The sequence below is a fragment of the Stylophora pistillata genome, chromosome 11, assembly GCF_964205215.1.
Source record: "Stylophora pistillata chromosome 11, jaStyPist1.2, whole genome shotgun sequence".
Classification (NCBI taxonomy): domain Eukaryota; kingdom Metazoa; phylum Cnidaria; class Anthozoa; order Scleractinia; family Pocilloporidae; genus Stylophora; species Stylophora pistillata.
The window spans coordinates 19339065-19360705 of NC_142529.1; the positions used below are offsets into that span (position 1 = coordinate 19339065).

Genomic DNA, 21641 nt, shown 5'->3' on the forward strand with positions numbered 1-21641 from the left:
CAGAATAACGTCGACAAATTTAACAGGAGGTGCAATACATATATCTTATTAAAAGTTTTGTTGTGTAGTATCACTGAGTATTTTTACGAGTTGTGCCGACAAAGAACTAGTAAAAATACTCAGCGATACTACGCAACAAAACTTTTAATAGGTTCTTTATCATACAAAACGCCAAATTGTCAGTTCAGTGCGAGCGAATTTCGCGGATGTTTATTTACGGGGAGTGCGTGACAGAAATATGCGAGGCGGAACGGAATTAGCGCGTTGTCCTGCCGCTGCTCAGGTTTCTATTTTCTTCAACAAATGAAGAAATTTCCTGGTTGTCATACTGTTTTTCTTCGTTCGATTCATCTAACAAACTTAGATCCATATTTGCCAGCCATTTTGACTCTTCGTCGTCGGAGATATGATTCAAATTGTCCGCCATTTTTTTTTTCGTAACTTCAATCCAATTCGTCGCTTGCGCGATGCGAGAAAACCGGTTCCTGGAGTACAAAACCGCGTGATATTTGTACCCGTCTATAGACCACTTTCATAAATGGCTGCCGGATTAAAATTCTTTTGTTTACATATAAATTTGCCTGGGTGGCCTCGTTCTCCAGTACAAAATTCAAAAGAAGACATTATCTCAAGCGAGGCCACTCGAGCAAATTTAAATTTAAACAAAAGAATCTTAATCCGGCAGCCAATTATGAAAGTGGTCTATGGTGTTATTTGTACTCTACGGAATGTAGATGGATAATAAACACAAATATGTTCCTACAACTGATGCGTTTCCCGCAGGTGCAGTACAAAAAACACGCATATTATCTGGCAATACTCAACATACTTTCCTTCCTCACAGCATTTCTTGGGAATTATCTCATCCTTGTTTGCCCTTCGCACGGAAACTTACCTTCGTTCGGCCACCGAGCTATTTTATCGATGTCTGGCATCAACTGATCTATTGGTTGGCCTTTTAAGTAATGTTTAAAAAACGAACAGTAGCGTCTTATCGGGTCTAAAAACACGAGGCGGACCAGAGTGTTTTTAGAGCCGATGAAACACGGGCTGCGAGTTTTTTGAACAGTTTAAAAAACCCATGCCTCTCTAGAGACATAGGAAAAATGCTCCATGTTCGGCTGTTGTGACAAGTTCAGAGAGCTTGAACTTGAGATGCCGCCTAAACGCGTTTTTCGAGAACCAAAACTGAGTGCCGAAGAATGAAGAGTATTTGGATAGTTGTATTCTAAAGTCTAAGCGGTATGCCACAAAGTGGGCTTACAAAATAATTTGGCGTGGCAAAGTTCAAGAAGAAATAAAAACGCCAGCTTTGAGGAAAGAGGATTTAAAGTCGAAGTGGACAAGGTTCAAAGCTTAGAAACGAGTGTTGCAGACGTGAGCGCTGAATTCTTGAATTTTTAAATGACAAAGTTTGTTGTGAAGAGTGTAAAGAGCATGGGGAGCGCTATCCTCCTAGAAGTTTGTATAGTTTCTGCTGTGGATTGCGGCGTCATTTGAAAGACTGCAATGGAAGCGACGCCATTAACATTTTGTGTAAGGTAACTTTTATATAAAAATCACTAATAACCTTTATAAAAAGATCATTTCATTTGAGACTAAGCGATAATTGCACTGTTTGCACCTTCAGCCCCGCACTCTCCTGGGTCTGTAGTCAAAGCCGCAACCGGGCTTTTCAAAATTATCATACATAACCAAGTGTTAGGGATCGTAAATCTGATGTTTTATCAATGTTTTGATAGGCTGCTAGCCTCATGAATTATTAATGACTTTTTGAAGTATTTATTTTGAACTGCGGTATTAGATACGTATGATGCACGATCCTCGCAGTAGATAGCGCTATTTAAGCAATAGCGAAAATCGGACCTGAAAAAAATCAGGCCTGTACGGGATTCGAACCACTGACCTCTGCGATACTAGTGCAGCGCTCTACCAATTGAGCTAACAAGCCAACTGGGAGCAGGCCGTTAAGTTGATCAACTTAACGGCCTGCTCCCAGTTGGCTTGTTAGCTCAATTGGTAGAGCGCTGCACTAGTATCGCAGAGGCCAGTGGTTCGAATCCCGTACAGGCCTGATTTTTTCAGGTCTGATATTCGCTATTGCTTAAATAGCGCTATCTACTGCGAGGATCGTGCATCATACGTTTTTGAAGTATGTTATGTACCATAATGTGTGCTGGCGTTTGTGACCTTTTTTTCAAGAGGAACACATTTACCGCGTATACTTTTTAGTAGGAGAATTACGCTGTTTTAGTCACCTTCAACTCATCTTTGAGTCCCTTTCTTTACTGCTGAAAGATCAGCGAAGTAGACAATCAGGCAATGAGACATGCACTTTGCTGTCCGTAAAGTTATCCTCCTCTAACTTTTACCAAAATAAAAACGTACAAAGCTAATATGTAGCATTGGTTGTAGTTTTGCTGTATTGTCCTTCATCCTGGCGGCCACCTTTTAATGGCAGCTTCGCAGGTGCACCATCCTACGTACAAATGCGGTTCTAGTCTTCATTACATTCTAATGTCAGTTAAATAACAGCCGAGTACACCAAATACACTGAACAGTGCATGACATAGAAAGAGTGTAAAGCACACTGTGAGTACAGGTAGTGAGGGAAACAATTGGGAAGAAATCAAAACTACGAGAAATGTTGTTTCACCGTTCAATGCTATCCAATACACGTTTAAGTACAAGTATTTGTAATTAATATTCTGCAATTACGTTTGCAAAGCTCGACGTGTGTGGACAGCACTATACAATGCAGATCTGAATATAAGTAAATTCTCTTCTTAAACTGGTTAAAAAGTACAAAACTTTCACAATAGTCTCAAGTAGAAAACACTTCAAACACTTAAACTGTCTCTGCTGCTGTACTTTCTTCTTTTCTTCAAAACCACCAAATAAAAGCAAACTAGTACTGGATTGAAAATGTTCCAAGTCACAAAACGAAGTTTTAACTTGTCTCTAATAATTTCAACTACGTCCGTTAGCACCATGAAGCTTGGAGCAGCCACATAAACCAGGAGATTAACTCAGTAATTTGAAAAACGTATCGAGCCAAATAATATTTTTATAGAACCTCAAATAAATAAAGTTTACAGAATAGATACGCGGGTAAATGAATAAATATCCCATTCTAATAAAGAGTAGCTTAAAGATACGCTCTACAGCTGATTTGGAGCAATTTCGTTTAGCTCTACTTTGCGTCACACCCCACTGCTCAATGGTTGTTTGTGTTTTCTCTGTTGTTTCCGTTACTGCTTTTGTGGTTGCTGTTTGTTATGCAGTATTAGTTTGTATTTCCACATGCTTTTGAGAAGAAAACTTCTCTATATTTTTGCACTGAAGGGGTTCAAAACAAGCTCAACGGAATAAAAAAGTCAACTAAACAGACAGAGTCCCATTGCTACCATTCTGACTAACAATTGTTCAATCTCTCCCAAGCCTCATCTGTTTGACCATTGTTCTCATCATATCCCTGTGGATGGGGAAATTATTGAGACATTTAAAAGAACCTTAATGGAAAGATACATGGGGAGGTAGCTGGGTCAAACGCAATGAACAAATGATTCTTACCTCATCGCGTTTAGCTTTTCTTCAACTGATTCCCAAGGATTGCGATCCTCACTAAATTCTAGAAGCTCTAGGAGAAAAATAGAGCATTTAGATAGCATCCACCGGCGAAGCATGAGATGCAACTACTTAAGAACTCTATTTATTTCTTCTTTTACTGAATGCAATTTGGAAACAGTTGAGTGGAGAAGACCAACCTCTCATTCACATTCAGCCTGTCAGGTGTGTCAGAGCTCCAGGTTAGTCATTGGCAACATCGAAACAAAAAGACTATGGACTATCTTGTTTAAAAACAAACCTTCCGCAAGTTTCTTTTCACTGATCCATTCTGCTTCCTTGTAGTACTTTACGCGCAAATTCTACATAACACAATCAAACTATGACTGATTTCATTAAACAATTTACTTTAGGAGATACATACACAATAAAATCCTTGCCACGGCCTCACAGCCTTACGTTTGGGTTAGACTGAGATGCTAGGCCCTTCCGAAACCAGAAGTAATATGTGAGGTACATACCGGGAAAGATCTAATTTAAATTATGTTGGCAATGCTAGTCTTCCACACTGTCACTCTCAAACAGTGCGGTATTTTCTCATGTATCCTCACAACGTCCTTTGCCTCTATATTTCGTCACTTAACCCACACTTATCTGTTCGCACACACGCTCATATAACTTCGTAACCCCAATGACGCCCACTTCTTCAGTCAACGCTTGGTCTCCATGAAACTTTACAGTAACATACCAGAAAAGGAAATCTCTCCATGCGAGTGAGTTGTAAAATACGATCCACATCATACTCCAGACGGGCGACTTTCTTGGCCTGTATGTAGGTCGTGCTCATCTGTGCTATGAGTATGTTGAGCAGAATCACAAGTACAGTTCCCATGTACGCCAGCATTAACAGTATTGACAGCCAGCTACAACACAAAATATACATCAAACTTCGTGACGGCAAGGAGACAACACCCACAACGTATAATAGCGTTCAGCTGTTTTCCTGAGCTGATAATAATTTCAAGTTGTAATAATCAAAATGGAGAAATACTAATCATTGACTTACTTGAAGTTTGAATAATCTTCCGCAATTGGTCGTTGTTCGGACAAAACTCGAAAACCACTCAGGAATACGTCTCCTAAGCCACTAAGTCAATGCAAAAGTGAATTAAAGTACTACTTTAAATCATTTAAACGCTTACGCAACAAGAAAAGAAAATTCGTGTCATCGTGACTGGACAAAAGGACTAAAGAACAAGGGTTCAAATACCGACGTCCACGCACAGACACAAATTAAAAAATAATATATAATGTGCTTTTCTTTAAGTCATTTCTTTCGAGTTCACTTTCATTAAGGTTAAATCATTTTTTCGTCGCAATTAGAATCAGTTAGCTCGTGCTGCTTTTTTTCTCTCCAGTAAAGTTTACAATTAAAGGTTATAATTAGTCTTGTGAACAGTGACCTTCGACATAGAAGTTGCTTAAAATACTTACACAGAATTACTCGAAAAAGAGCGACGACTCGGGCATGAACTGAGGCATTCTAAAGTGGCAAGGAATTTATGGATGAACCAGTTACGAGAAACTGTAGCAAACTCAAGAATCAAGGCGTACCTAAATAGAAGGTTTTGTCCAGAGCAACGGAGAGATATAAACAAGGCTCCACAGAAGGGAAGAAAGACCACGACGAAAACGGCCATAAATCGTGTCAAGTCTTGCTGGATGATCTTAGCCAAGGTTTTCGTATACAAGCCTGTAGTCCTGAAAGGATAGGAGCAGGCACTTTGTAAGATATAGGAACTGTACAACATAAATGGTAAATCAGTTGTAAGGTGAGAAAATTGTGTGTACCTTCAAAACAAGAAACCTTTTCTTTGCAGAACAGTTTAATTACTAAAACTGTAGCTCGCCAGTTGTGGTTTACCTTGTCACAGACGAAAACTTAAATATCCTCAGGAAGTTGAACATTATAGCTAGAGATGCTACCGTCCATTGTGCTTTGCTACTAGCGCACCGCAAGGGTATTATACACATGACCAACAACAGGCCTAACCAGTCAAACAGGGTCATCCACTCCGTGAAGTATGACTGCCTTTCTCTGGAAAATAGTAGGCCAAATCAACTTTTTGAGGATAAGCAAATACATAATCAAGCTTTGGAATAACTCTACCATTAGAATCAAAAGAAAGGTTTGAGTCTGAGACCAGAAACGAAAATACGAAAACCAAAAACCTACGAACATCATATGGTGGCTTGGCTCACAGTGCTGATTTGTAGAAACTTATTTCGTTCTACCATAAGGTTGTAATTCAACTACATATCTTTCCAAAGCATACAGATCGAAGCAAGTCAAGATAACCAGACGAGATTGACATCATGTGTGTCGATACAAAATGGTGTTGACAAGCTGAAACGGTCTAATGCTTGGGCTAGATAATAGCGATAGATCATAAAACCTGCGGGACTGAAAAGTGACATGGATAGTATGTGTTCTAAGACGTCGCATGCAATAATTAAGGGAAAAAACAATCACCATTTCCAATTGTCCTGTTTAAATTGTAACGCTCATTTATTCACCCTCGCCTTAATTAACTATTTATTACTTACATACGCATTTGATTGATTTCTTCACAGAAGTAAAAGATAACCACAACAATGGAAACAATCTCACAAAATCCACGGAGTTGGTCTCCTGTACCGCTGTACTGGGTGGGGTCCAGTTTTGTAGAGGCATGAAGCAAAGAATATGACAAGAACAGCAAGAAGATGGCATGCAATGCTGCTTGAAGGCTGTGTGTATTTATAAGGAAATATATTCATAGATATTTATGCCATACTTCGTAGTAAAGTAAGTTACAGAATATACAATCACAGAACTTAACTAGTTAGATTTTTGTTTAAAGGAATTAGTTTTAGCCACTACTCTTCAGAACTTGATATTCGACAAGACTCAGCCTTGTAAGCTACCATGTAGATGGCACCAAAAGCTCAAATTGTTCATGAACACATTTACAAATTGAACCAATCAGAACAGTTGATCTAACTGTAAGAATTATCATAAATCTAACAAATTTCAAAGGAAATCATTGCATATTTTGATCAAGCATTTTGATGGGATAAAACTACATGCATTTATTCATTCAAATCATCCGAGAAATATCTTTGCTGATACTTGTTGTAATGAATAGCACATTAGGTGTACTTCAGCACTGAATGACTATTCATTACCCATCAAAAAAAAAACAAAATCACCTTAGAAAAAAGTGGCCATAACTTTTCCATTTTGTCTTAACCAGCATTCTAACCACAGGATGTTGTAACGCCTCCTAGAAATGAAAGCAATTTGTAAATAAGTCAAGTTTATTCATTAAACAGAAATGTCTCCTTTTTTTTCTGTGAGTAACAGTCAGTACAATCAATATTAAGCTAAAGGAAAACAGACTCATACTCATGTACTATAAAAAGGATAATAAATCGTTTTTCAATCTAGATCTAACCATTACCATACTTTTGCTCTTTGCAATAACATGTAAAGAAGATTTGTCTCTTGGGTTAAAATGTTCATTAACCATCTGAACTTCTCCTTCTGAATCCAAAAGCATTGGGGGTCGTCCTCCTTCATCTCCATCCAAAATACGATAACAAAAATGATACTCTAGAGGATCATCTGTAATTGTGCGCCAAGCCCCTTCAATTCCTTCTCTCTCTTCGTCAGTTTGATAGGTCTCTTTAAGTTTTGGAAGATAGGGCCAGTGAGGATTCACCATCTGGTCAAGCACAGCCATCACTGTTTTCTATGAATTATCCAATGAAAAGCTGATGAAATGGTGTTAAATTATATAATATATAAAAAGAAGTAATTAACTGGAGGTGAGACATTCTTTAGTGTGAATGCTTAATTATATAAAAACATTCACTATATCAGAGTCACTTGGATCATATTTAGGGTAGAGATGAGAAACAATATGTAAGAAAGAGAATGTAGCAATTCAATATTGAGTTCCTGATTGTTTGCTCTACAGGTGACTTTCACATGTACTAAACTGTGGAGGAATATACAAAGTAACATGATAGTATATCTACCTGTATAAATAAAAGAAGAACTGTTCTGTATTTTCATGAAAACAATAAATGTTGTCAACATCAAGTATTACAAACATTTCCTTAAAAAAACTGCAAGACATTGATGTAATTCTGACCTTCAGTTTAGGATTTGCAACAATAGATTTAAAACTGAAGATAGATGGCTTTGGATTGGTCATGTCTTCTGGTCTCCAAGAATATAAAGCCTGGATACTAAAAAAGAAAATTAAAAAGAAAAACTTGCATCCAAAAATATCACCAAGTTTTACTAATTCATTTTTTCACTATTACTCATTTTTACAATGCATGCATGAGATTCATTAGCTCAATTGGTATAGCGCTGGACTGTTATGCGGGAGGTCGAGAGTTCAACTCCGGCCGGACCAACACTCAGGGTCTTTAAATGACTGAGAAGAAAGTGCTGCCTTTGTAATAATATCTACAAATGGTTAGACTTTCTAGTCTTCTCAGATAGGGACGATAAATGGAGGTCCCGTCTCACAAGCCCTTATATGTGATAAAAATTGTGGGACATTAAAGAACCCACACACTCTTTAAAAAGAGTGGAGCACGTAGTGCCCATTGTTGTGGTCTATCTTTGTGTAGAGTCTACTCTAGGGTGAATTGGGGAGGGAAGGCAAGTTCAATACATGGACTGAAGTGGCTGCATATTGCGCCTCATGAATTCTGAGGTCCAATCTCAACTTAACTGATTGTAAAAGCGCGACTGATTATCTATATAGTAGTTTGCGCTATATAAATGTTAAATGTTAAATGTTAAATTCATGTCTCGGTCTCTCTTAATTCATTCTAGTTGGCTGAATTTTACCAGCAGTAATTATAAGCTGAGATTTCAGATGCACATTTCAGACTGAGGTGGACTTGACATGTAAACCCATGCATGCACTGTTCTGATCTGATTCCAAGTAATATCAACACTAACTTACTAGCCAAGTGGCTAGTGATAAGTGTTACGAAAAATTACAGTTTGTTCACTAACTAGTGGAAATAAAAAACCACTAGCCAAAACTAAACTTCTATTACCCTATGACTTGTTGTTAGTGTCGAGCCCTGATTATTATGAAAAATAAAACAAATAAAAACCAAAAACAAATTAATTAACACAATTTTATATGTAAGGCTCTGCAAAACCAAATTACTAACAGAAAATTAATTAGAGTAAAAGTTACCTTGTTTTGTTTCATAGGAGAGCAATGGCTTCCAGCTGTATAAACTTAATTAGTCACCCCTTTATAACAAAAGTTACAGACCTCAGCCTGAAATGAGTAAGAGATTTTTGGATGTACCTTTCTTGTCTCATCATCCTAATTAAATAAGCTGCTACATCATCATTCTCTGCCTCCAATGCCAAGTCAACTGGTAACAAGGCACCTTTTTTTCCTGTTAGGTTCCATTGTCTTCACACGAAGTAGCAGTGGACATTTTTTCAGAAGTGTTTTAGTGACATGTAAAAAGCCAAGCTCTGCTGCATAGTGCATCAGTGTCTTTTTTGTTTTATCTTCTGTATCTCTAAAAGTCTCATACTTGTTGTCTGAATTCACTTCACTTTCCAACAGAATTTCTAAGAAACGATTCACCTGCAAAAAGGTATGATGTCTAATATTTAACAATTATTCGCCGAGGGTGAGGTGAATATCATCAAATAATCCCCGAGACGAAGTCGAGGGGATTATTCGACGATTATTCGACGAATATTTCAGAGTTGAACAACAGAGAAATTTCTAAAATCAGAACATTTTAGTAACATTTATTAACATTTTAGATAAGCCAAGTGGAGCGGTTTATATAGCATCATTTAAGGAACCGCTCGACTGGTCAGATTGTAGGAAACTCTTTGCTCAGCTCTGAAATTATACTACATGACATGACTAACAAGATAAACCATGCACATACTGATTGGCCATTTAGCTATGACTGCCTGTCCAATTTACAAGCACTACATACATACGTACATACATACATACATACATACTTTATTTGTCATGTAGGTCAGTACAAGGGCAGCTAAAAAGCTGATGTGGACCTACAAATTTAAATATATCTACAACAATTTAAATATTAATGTTAACAAACTTAAGAATTATTTACAATGAGTAAGAAAAAAAACTATAATACTAGTAAGATAATCAACAGTCATTTGACTGTAGCGTTAAAATAAATAAATAAAGGAAAACAATAATAAAAATAGCATTAATATATGTAATTCACAATGTCTTTGTTTATTCCCTGTAAACCATCAAATGTTATTTTATCTAAAATGTCAGATTTGGCTTTAAGAGCAGATTTAAAATCAAAATACTATATGCAAAATCAAATACTATATTTTAAGTTAATGGCCAACTAGCTCGTCCTGGTCTTCTAACAAGATTTTGACCCTCCTTGGGAAGAAAGGGGTAAACATTTAGCTGTAAGTCATTTTAATTAACAAGACTTTCAGCCCTATACATACTCTGAATTAGAAAACAGAGAGAATAGACCTAATAGCTTCATTCAGTCACTATGGCTCACTATGCCCACCAGTCAGTCATGTAATAATTATATCGCTGAAGCTTTTCTGTGGTAATTCTGTGAATATTTTTGACCACAACAATGAATCCGTGCAATACAGCCCCATTAATCACATTAGATCAAACCTGTATTTTTCCCCTGCCATTATATTTTTGTTTATTTATTGCGTGTCTCTGTTCATGTATTTACTTGTAAATGGTATTTTTCAGTGGCAAATCTCAATAAACGAAACTAAACTAAACCTTTTTTCGTTACATCATTTTCTTAAAACAATTGGATGACGTGTTTATCATGTCACATCATGAGGACTACTTTCTAAAGTACAAACAATTAAGAACTAATGCAAACTCGTTCATGAACACCAGTCCGCGCTTTAATATAATTCCTAAACTCACACATACCGTCTGTTCTAGGGCTAAGAGATCTTCAGGATTATTTTTGAACTGCTTCGAGGCTGGCCATCGTTTTAACATCAGCAGTGCTGGATCTTTACAAGCCAGTTGTCCACTGTCCTTGTATTTTTGGATCATACTTTGGACACTAACTTCATCCATAGCTCTCGTCCATGACAATCCTTCACTCTGTTTTTGATTAACCTATGAAAAAATTAATAAAGCGAGGGATTTAAATGATTAAGGACAATGTGTCAATAGACTTGCAGCCCAAGCAAGGAACTCGCTGATCGCGTAGTCCATACTCGGTGGTAGTTGCTTGATTTAGGCTAAGTAATTCTTTAACAGTTCCTGTTTATTACCTTTCTCCAGAATTCGCCATCAAATTCATCTTCAAACAAATCTTCTCTTTGATAAACTTCAGATTGGGGTTGACCATTGCTCTCTTGTTCTTCTTTTTTTATCTCCAGCAAAGCCATTCTGACCACCAGCTCTAGGTTTTACGCAAGGTCATGTTTTCTTTGAATTAGATTTTCACCAAACTTTTGCAAACAACACACAATTCCCTTTACGTAGCAGTCCGCAAGTAGAGTCTTTCAATGTCTCTTTAGTGATATCTCAATGTGGCCCGGGCCAAATAGTGAAACGTATATTCAACACCGAAGGGAAAGCGCTTTATTTCCCAGTACCTCACCTGGGAAGGTCGCATAGAGCGCTAAAACACAGCGGTCAGATAAAAGTCATGCGCAATGGATTAGTATTTGGACAGCAGCACGCAAATTTCCCGCGCAAATTTGTTAAAGGAAGACTTCTACAATCAAGCAAGGAATATAAAGACTGCCATGAATACACTCATAGAAATCCACGAAAAGGACCAAATTAAAGTAACGAAAGAAAAACTTGAGACCTTTCGACCAAAAAGTCTATTGGGTAATCTGTTGATTTACCATACGTTCATTAATAAAAGGAGTTGTACGGTTTTTAAAACCGTGCATTATCCAAGTATGTATACCGTCTTAGAGATTTCTTTTCAGTTGTGGTCACTGTTTTCCTTACACTGGGAGTGGACTGATACTCTCAAATAATTTAAAATGCGCCCTGTATTTACCGTAAATAAGGTTTATTGAAAACTGACGATCCAATAATTCTAAGAATCGTCGTATCAGAAGTCATATGGGCATAAGACAAAGATGTTTATGCCAGTTACATCACTGAATAAGTAATGCAAATTAAAATGAAGGTATACCACTTGTAATCTGATAATTAAGAGATCGCAGTTTATTAACTCCTAAATTTTCCTTGATGAAAATATAGTCATTTAAATAGGGAGATGACAAAACGCGGAGCCCTACTCAATGGAGTACCCTATGGAGTACCTTAATGGAGTACCCCTAAAAGTCATGTATTGGTCAAATAAAATATTTTATGAACATGGTGAACCGTTTAGTTGTACCGTATCCTAAAATATATTGAGCTTACCAGCTCTCCGAATGTCACAGTTCGATACAATTCAGTTTTTTTGGGAGACAGGTGACAATTATCTGTTCAAATGGAGGCTTTTGTGTTTATTATCCTTCATATATTTTTCAACGCGCGGGAAAACTGTTTACGAACAGCCTATCGTTTACGGCGTGGGAAAGTTCACTTTTCAGAGTTCTCTAATTTAATTTCATGAACAAAAAACATGGTCCTTCGCCTGCAACAACCACACAACGTTTCTCATCTTGAATTAAATTTAACCGCAGAGTTTTTCGCATTAGACGTAAGAATCGAAATTTAGGGGAGATCGCGTCAAGTATATCTTCAGATATCCCCTAGTTTTAGTTGGAGCATATGTGGTCACGTAATACGTTCTGACCAGTCGCGTGCAAACAAAAATGTTTGTTGGATTAAAACATGACTCATGAGCTATTAAATATTCTTGCTCGCGCGCCATTGGTTTAAACGTAGTCTCGTACTCAGACATTCCATGGCCAAGCGGTTGTAACAGTTAAACGGTAGGATCTGGGTACGAGATTGGCCTAAACTCATCACGTGACCGAATACACCTCAGCTGGGGTATCCGAGGATAGCATTTTCAAGTGATATTCCCCGATATTCAATTTTCGTCCGCTACGATCGGTGCGTCTTTGATTAAAATTTAATTCAAGAAGAGAGATCGTTTAGTAATTGGATAGAGAGATAGATAGATAGATAGATAGATAGATAGCTACTTTATTATAAACACCTTGCAATACAGATGATAAAAAAGGAAGTATAAAATATTACAAGATTAAATAAGATTACAAGATTTAAATATTACAAGATTAAATATTACAATATTAAACTGTTACAGAAGAAAGAAAATGTTTGCTTGTTCATAAAGTCGTACCAGAGAACACTCAAAAGAAAAAATCCCACGCAGCAAACAGAAAGCTGCAAACAATTTTTTTAACGCAAATATTTGAAGGATAACAGACATAAATAACCTCCATTTGGCGCGAAAATATGTTCCTTCACTTGCCTTCGGACATTATCTGTTCCTTGGAGCTCACAGTTTTCCTCGAGCATCTCTCTCGGAAAACTGCTCCCCTCTTGAAACAAAGATAATGTTTGCAGACAAATATCCATGCATATTTTCGTGGTACTGATTACTTACAAAAGTAGATAACTGTTGCTTAAGGAAGTATAGAGTATAGCTCTAAGAAAAGCTTGATGTGAACATGACAATATTTCAGAAAAATAAATAAATAAGTAAATGAATTTAAATGAAAACGAAACCTAACAAGTTTAAACGGCGAGGGTTAACCGTAGAATGCCTTGCCCTACTATTGACTTCAATATACAAACAATGATCTCGTAACCCTCCGCGCATGCGCAACTCGAACCCGTCTTCAACACACTGATAAATGCCGGAAAAATATTAATTTATGCTAATTCGGATTTTTACATGCTCCCTTTACCTCGCCCTGCATTCCTAGAATCGGTATATAAAATTAATTTTGATGATAGCGTCAATCACCATTGGTATGAAATACTTACTGATTCTTGATCCACTGAATTAATGACTAATGAATGAAGGATTCAACTAAAAAGCCATCGTAAAAAGAAATGCGTCACTTTCCTGCTTTCCCAACTCTAATACTGAACCCAAGGAAGGTTCATGAGCAAAAAATTTCTCTTCCGTAATAGTTTTTAGAGATTAACAAAGCCCTGGTGCTATCGTCGATCTCTCAGCTATGGCAAATCATGCATGGAACAAGCCAACTGTCGTATCATGAACGTTTAGATTGTCAAATAAAGGCGGAAAATAACTGAGCTGTCACTCTGATCCTTGTAATCTTAAAAAAATGATATTGATGCATTAACTAAACTTCGTGTTGCTATTCAACAGCTTTTCATGCGGGACTTATAATTAGTTAAATCCATTACATTGAGTGCTCCATCAAAGATGCTAACATTTCCAAATAAAGTAAAGGTTGACCGGCATGTGATGACAGCTCATGCGTTCATCAGCTTTCTTCGAATTCTTAACATTTACTGAAACGTACACGCATGACAGCTCGCATAGCACGTTTTCAGCGTAGATATTTTTTCACATCAATTACACGTGCATTTTGCACATTTACCTGTTCTATTTAAATTGTAGCTTCTGGTTGAGTTCATGCATTTGTAGTCCACTAGTGCTAGTTGTTCTTTCACTTCAAAGGGTACTTTAAGACAACTTTAAGATGAAAAGATTTTTATTTCTGTGCACAGAAAGCGACAGTAATGAAGCTCAACAATTGCAAGATTATTTGCAAGGTAAGCTGGGAAATTTCGCCGACCTTAGAAGCATCGCTGACATCATAGCAGACGAACAAGATTTCGGATCGACGCTCCGCCGCAGTGAATGTGTTGTGTTAATTGGATCGCGCCAAGCTTCGACCCTTATTCAAAACAAACAGCAAGAAACCGAAGAGGATTACATCACTTTTGACGGGAAAGTTATTTACGATGAGTTCGCACAAAGAAAAGAACTTGTGGACAGACTCATTATTGTTTTCTTGGGGGAAAAAACCACAAGTGATTGGATTCCACCTGGTTTGGACGAGAAAATGATCTTTAATCTTAAGGGCGGGAAAATTTTCAGAGGAAATCCCTCCCTTACCCACCTTGAATACACCATAAGAAGAAAGTTGGGACAGACAATACTGGATTGGTAGAAGTGAGCAATTGCAGTTATTGACAAAAATGCCCTTGAGAGTCATTATAATTGCTTGAAAATGACTTTTGTGTATCAGAAGTGTGTTTAGTAAAAAAATATCACCAATTTAAATACTTTCTGGGTTACCCAAAAATTAAGGAAAATGTGTTTATGATAGCGACTAGACAGAATGATCACTTGTGATCAACATAATTGTAACTTAATCATAATACTGTGTAATTAGATATGATCTCCAGTCAGAACAATTAAAGGACGCAATTAAAGGTACCAGATAACGCAATTAGGGTATCGCGACAAGTAAATAATTTAAGGTGTTTTTGTGCCATCAGGAGTTAAGAAAAGTTCAGCGTAAGGAATGTGATCCAAATGTTTTTATTTTTTTGGAAAACTGACTTGATTTCTCGATGCAGTTGATCCACTGAACATTAAGTTCAGGAAGTGATAATTGATTGTCTATTCAGTGAAGTCTTGTATGGTTGCGAGTGATAAGGAATTTTTGCTATTCAAAAGCGGCTTATTTCGCAGGGTGAGAAGCTGAAATAAAGAATTACAGCGAAAACGCTTGTTTCTTAGCAGAAAAATAAACTTGATAGCTCTGCCTCCGATGAAAGAATGAAAATACTCAATATATTAAGTGATTATGTGTTGGCTTGGACGTTCACTGAATGTTTTTAACTTTCTCGCAATTTCGTTATTGTGTAGGTTGCAATTGTCTCATCGCACTGCCAACTAAGCGAATGAAAAAATAGATCGTGGGTCCTTCAGACTTGGGGGATGGTCTAGGAGAGAAGTTCGTGGAAGAAAGTCTAAATTTTCTTGCCCAACGAAGAGAATGAAAAAAGTGATTAATATTAATTTAGAAGATATGTGATTTTCATATATTTATAGCCAATTTACCAGATAATTGCTGTCTTCGAAAAATGGCTAATATTCGAATGACTTGGCGAAACTTATTCCGCTTAGAGTGTCCTGCGTGCATGCATACCAATCAAGAAACTCCCTCAAAATTTTTCTTTTTACATATTTCAAATTATTTCAGTTCTCGGTCCTTTATGTATTGATTATCTTGTTTTTAAACAAAAGTAGAGATCACAGCATGAACATTTTACGTGTCACAGATGTCTCAACGAAAGTCCTAGAAAATTTCAAAACTAAACTAGAATGAGATGTCTTTCCTCTGATGACTGACACCGATTGTACCAGATATTGTACCTTCAAAATGACGTAAACAACGGCTATCGCTGGTTTTAAGATTAAAGCTTTCCTCTCCAAAATATAGCAGATTTATTTTGTGCAAAGTAATCAACCAGATGATCCCCCTCCCCCCCAAACCCATTAAAATTTACACTAGCCGCCTGTTCTCCATTTAAAACCGTCCCTCGTATTTTTTCTCAGACTTTCTATTTTTTCTTCAATCGTCGACCACAATTAAGGCTTTACAGTGTTTGACAAACACAGGTTTGTTTGTTTGTTTCTTTTCACTGGTCTGCAGTCACTCTCGCGCCATCTTCACGTGCCTCACTAATTTATTTAAAGAGATCTGTCTATGAACCAACTTGATTCATAGAGCAATCACACACTGCTAGGACTTACAACCCTCAATTGTATCAGGGGAAATAAAAAAGAGTTCTACTGAGGCATCAAAAGAGAGCAATTTCCCTCTAACAGTTGGGACAAGAATCTAACTCCACGAACATGAAAGTGCTGGTCTTATTTTCTCCCTAACTGCTTGTCTAACCTCCGTTATCTTCCAGCAGTAAAGGAGCGGGTTTAATGAAGAATTTAAGTAGACCAAAACACCAGTTAAAGTAGACCAAAATACCATGCAAGAAAATGTGACGATGTTAATCCGCTATATATTTGAGAAAGTTATTACTACGTGATGTGGAAAATAGCAGACAATTAACACCACCTGTACCCGAAGCGAACCGTACACTGCTTTTCTGTATCGAGTCGTATTTTGCGGGAATATATGGTTAAGTTGTTGTGGTTGTTGTTGTACATGATTTTTTACTTGGACCCAGCGACGAAATGTGTGGAAAATCTTTACGTACGACACGAAAGAAAGTGTTACGCTCATTGGTATACCTATTCGACCATACCAGTCAGTTATACGGGAGTCTACAATATACAGTGTTACTCCAGCAATGACTGTGACCTAAATGGTAGCTACAACGAAAAGTGGACATTTTAAAGTCACAATTTGTTTGTATCTCAGCCCTAACGTCAGGGCGAGAAGTCTAGCTGTTAAGGACATTAGCCAGAAGGCTCATATTTTTTATTGATTATTGATTAGTTCACTAATTTCAGAATGATCTTAGATAGCCACATAGTTAAAATGCTTATCTGTTTTTCTGTATTTCTATTGGTTTTGTAATCGGACCTTTCAGCGTCACCACGCGCATATAAAAGACAAGTTTAGCGTTCCTTTAATCAATTCTTCGTAAGTTTTGAATAGCCTTGGTAAACTTTCGCCCTTTCGTTTTCTCAACCTCTGGCACCAGCGGGACCGATATGTGAGAACCTTTGTAACTTTGGTTTTTCCTTTCCAGTCTTTTCAGTGTTGTGCGACAATATACAAAAAAATATTGCAATGATCTGTATGGATTTAAGATTTAAAGGCCAAATTCATGCCAATTTGTGAGTCAGTGAACGCCCATGATTTAGATAGGACAATGGGCTGTTTATCAGCCACCAAAATTCTTTTAATTTGTTTCCAAACTTTTGTTCTGTTTTACTTGTACTGTTAATCTCGTTATAGACGTTAGAGCCCAGTATTTGACACGCGATTCTTTGATCATGTAGTCCGGGGCTTTTCATTAGATTGATAGAACTTTATTGTATTGTTGTTTCATTTATGATCGATCGTTCGATAGATTGATTGACTGTGAGAATAATCGTTATTCTCGTCATTGATTGTGGTTCGTGGTCGATTGCCTTTCAAGAATAAAGATTCGTGCAAACAGTCAACTTTGGTTCGTCATTTCGATCAGTAAAGTAGTCCCAAACACCTCGTTAACCGCGTTTTGGAGCGACACGCCCTTGAACTTGAGAATTTAGATTTTGGTCGCCGTAAACGCTACACTATCCACGCTAATAGCAGTAATCGTCGACAAAGATACTGAACACAATGAATAATTAATTACGGATAAAGCCACCACCATGAATCGACAAAGACTGCAACGTTGGAATACCAAGGAAAGAAGAAAAACCACAGCGACGGGTTCTGCGATTAGTCCAACACAAAGATCAGTTACAGCCAGACAGCGGAACAAGAGTTTGGACGGTTGGTGAAGAGAAACCGATTCCTTACTCATGGCAATCAGAATCAAAGTATTCCCAAGAAATGCGCGCAGCAATGGACAGAAGGATATTCAAGACTGCGAGGACTTTCAAGTATTCGACTTTTTCATCCGGAAAAATTTGGCGTCAAACATAACAATTCTCCTGTTTCAGTCCATATATCTGAGCTAGTGTAGTTATTCGGCGTTATAATCTTCAAGCAATATTTTCGTGACACCGATAATTCCAACATGCAAAGCCAGCTGGGATCAAAAAGTTCTGTTTGCTTAGTAGCTTTTGAGAAAAAAAAATGTCTGCAGGGGGCGCTTGTGGCGACATTTACACGTCTCATTTTGGAGACAAAATGTCAAAAAAAAATTTAATGAAAGCTCTCTATAAATATTAGCAAGAAAATGGTGCATTGGGTACTTTAAAAAGAAGCAAATCTGAGGAAAATAAAGTTGTTACGATATCATTTGTTTGTTTTGTTGTTGTTGCTGTTGTTGTTTTTTAAGCGCAATACCCTGGAAAGTAATTTAAATAACGCCACTGTTTAAACTTGGCCAGAATTCGAAACGTTTACTTAATTAACAGGTTAAAAACGCTGAAGGAATGTAAGCAAAGGAAACATTAGCCCCATGTATAAAGTTCATTGTTTTCCCGCTTATGTCATAATTAAGAACTATTCACAACTTACAGAACAGCTTCCTATTTGTAATCTGGAATTTCGCCGAAGTGAAACAGTGTTGTTTAAGTTCTTTATTCGGAGATTCCCTTTAGATAAAAATCTGTGAAGGATATCTGTTAATCTTTTTCCATTTTTTGTTCGTATTGGCGAAGTGAAGTTTGGTTTTAATTTCATGTGACGGGGAGGCTTCGAAAACAACTCCTCTTGAGGAAAAAAAGACATTCTCAAGGATACAGAAGGAAATGGTACGCAAAATCCTACAAAACTGTTCGAATATGAGAAATTTAAAAAGAACTGAAAGAAGAACTGAAGATTGAAAAAGGAAACTTAAAGCAACGCCGACAAAATTTGTCCGAATAATGAACCCGCGGTTTGCGAAAAAACGAAGCGGTTTGAGTACAAATCAACCTCATCTCCAGGGCCTTTTCCCTACCCCCAACTAAGGGCAAAGGCCCTAGGAACGAGGTTGAAGGTAAATTTCACTGAAGTTTGTTACGGTGAGTTTGAGTCGGTTGTGAGTGAATTGTTAAGTAGAGGTGGACCTCGATTAAATGTTATCGTGAATTGTAATGTCTTAAAGTTGCTCTTTCGTGAATATACACTTGTACGTAGTTATTACTTTTATTTCGAGCTTCTGATGTGGACCCAAAACCTAAGAACGTTTAAGTGAAGTTGCAGTGTAACCTACCTTTATACATCAATTCATGTGTTGTGACAGGAAGACAGAATCCGAAATAGTTGAATTTGAAGACAGGAGTGTTTTATGGCGCATCATTTCTTCTCTTGTAATTCGCGCGAAGAGACATTTCACCCGAGTTGAAGATGAATTTGAGAATCTCTTCATTGGCTTTCAACCTTTATTGCTGTGGTCATCTGTTAAGCTACGGTCGCCATTAGCACAATTTCAACTGTTTTTAACTTTTATATACTGTAATTATCTTTATTGTTACAATGATCGCTGTAATCTTATTTATTTTTATTTAACATTTACCAGCTTTTATCCCACACAATGAACCTCGATCCTATCTGACAATTATACATTGTAAAATCTGTACTTTTTACCGCACACTTATAATGTACGTGGTGGCATACTCAACAGTAATACGTTCAATTTACGTTGATTAGATATTAAAGGTATGCCTATTTTGGTGGTGATAAATGTATGGGCGCCAATACATTGTGTTTTGAACATCTTGAGTCCCGAAATTTCCACTATTTTATTTTGAACAGGGCGTCTCTCTGGACATACACCAATGAAAAGATGCCATTTCTAACAGTCATGAATATAGAGATTTAGCACCACGTTTACGTGAAACGCGAGGGGTAAGATTAACCACGTGACCTTGTATGTGTAGCCATTTTTTCACGTCTGCGAAAAATGTCCGATAAAGGGCACCAAAACTAATCCTTGTAAGTCATACAAAGGCTTCTCCAAATCCACCAGGACGTGAGCTCACCCAAAGCTAAAGCAGCAAGGTTCTTGCTATTCTACGTGAAACGTGAAAAGGCAAGCTGACGTTTACCGTTTCACGCAAAGACTGTGCTAATCTCTCTTCTATGCCAGATCAACTTCCCTGAGAAAGATACACCATTTTCTACAAAATCATGAATGATACAAGTTACCGTAATCAATCGATTTTTTTCTTCAAAACGGTCAAGGCTGTAAGCCACCCCTCCTCCTCTCCCCATTCCAAACCTCCTTTAATAACCCCTCCCCCCTGCCCATGCAAATTCTTTTCATTAGCCGCCCCGTTCAGCAACTTATCTTATTGCGATTTAATCCCTCGCATCTCGTAACCTCCGGATATCAAATAAACCCATATGGTATACGAAATAAGTACTGCAGGCTACAGTAACATCGAAGGATTTCAAATTGCTTGTAAAAATATAACTTGTTGATGATGTCATATCTCAAGGTCTTAACCGTGAGCTGCACTCTGTGCCGCTTTGTGTTTTCAGTCTTACTCTGAATCACTTTCGAAAAGATAAAACTTGAGCTGGGGAACACAACCGATGCCTTTAAACCACGACTCCTCCATCAGACAAAGTCTACTCATTTGCTCAGCCGTTCATAAAATTTTACCTGCAGTTATTGTTGTATATGAGATAAAAACGTGTTAACACCACAAGGCAAAACCGCATATGAGCTAGAAAGCAAGAAGAAAAAAAGGGACACGTACGTCTAATATTTCTAGGTGAAGATCAGGCGCCAGTTGTTCGAAGCGTGGATAACGTTATCCACTGGTCTTTATCCGTTAGATAGTAAAGTACGTTTTGTTACAATACTTTACAATACAATATTCTTTATTAAACGAAGGTGACGTAATTAACCCAAATGAGTTATCTAACCTACGGCCTCACAACAATACAAACCCACCATCCCACCCTAGGGGAGGACATCCATCACACAGTAATCTCGTGTGTGGGAAATTAACGTCTCCTACCCCAACCCTGCAGGAGACGGGACCTCCATTAATTCGTCCTTATCCGAGAAGACTAGAATATCTAATCATTTCTTGATGTTCTAGAAAGGTAGCAAAATTCTTCTTAACTATTTTAAGACCTTGAGTGTTGGTCCGACCTGGGCTGGAACCCTCGACCTCCCACATAACAGTCCAGCGCACTATTCATTGGGCTAATTGGGCGGCGGTGCTAAGACTTATCCACTCTGGATAACGAATTATCCGCTGGCGTTATCTATCCTTTGAACAACTGGGCCCTGGACAATTGAGGCTCCAAAGAGATTCATGCATTCTTTTGGTTGCCTTACTACGATACGTAATTTTTCTGGTAAACCTTTACTGTCGTGTACGTAGATTAGACTTCTATTCGTTATCGTTTCCGTTCAGTTGATTTCATTAATTTGTTAATTTCGGTATTTCAGCTAGCCGCTTTAGGTTTCTTTATGACGTCA

At 37.5% G+C, this 21641-nt stretch overlaps 1 non-coding gene across 1 annotated transcript; it reads right to left on the reverse strand.

Annotated features, from left to right (window-relative positions):
* Window positions 1-2645: 2645 nt before the first annotated feature.
* On the reverse strand, window positions 2646-11264 carry LOC111343834 (uncharacterized). Its single transcript, XR_015993500.1, has 14 exons — window positions 10934-11264; window positions 10581-10775; window positions 8958-9248; window positions 7767-7863; window positions 7071-7361; window positions 6820-6893; window positions 6175-6357; window positions 5492-5665; window positions 5182-5328; window positions 4634-4714; window positions 4316-4490; window positions 3869-3929; window positions 3574-3640; window positions 2646-3475 (listed from the first exon to the last, which is right to left on the reverse strand). It is a non-coding gene; the product is annotated as an uncharacterized LOC111343834 (transcript).
* Window positions 11265-21641: the final 10377 nt, after the last annotated feature.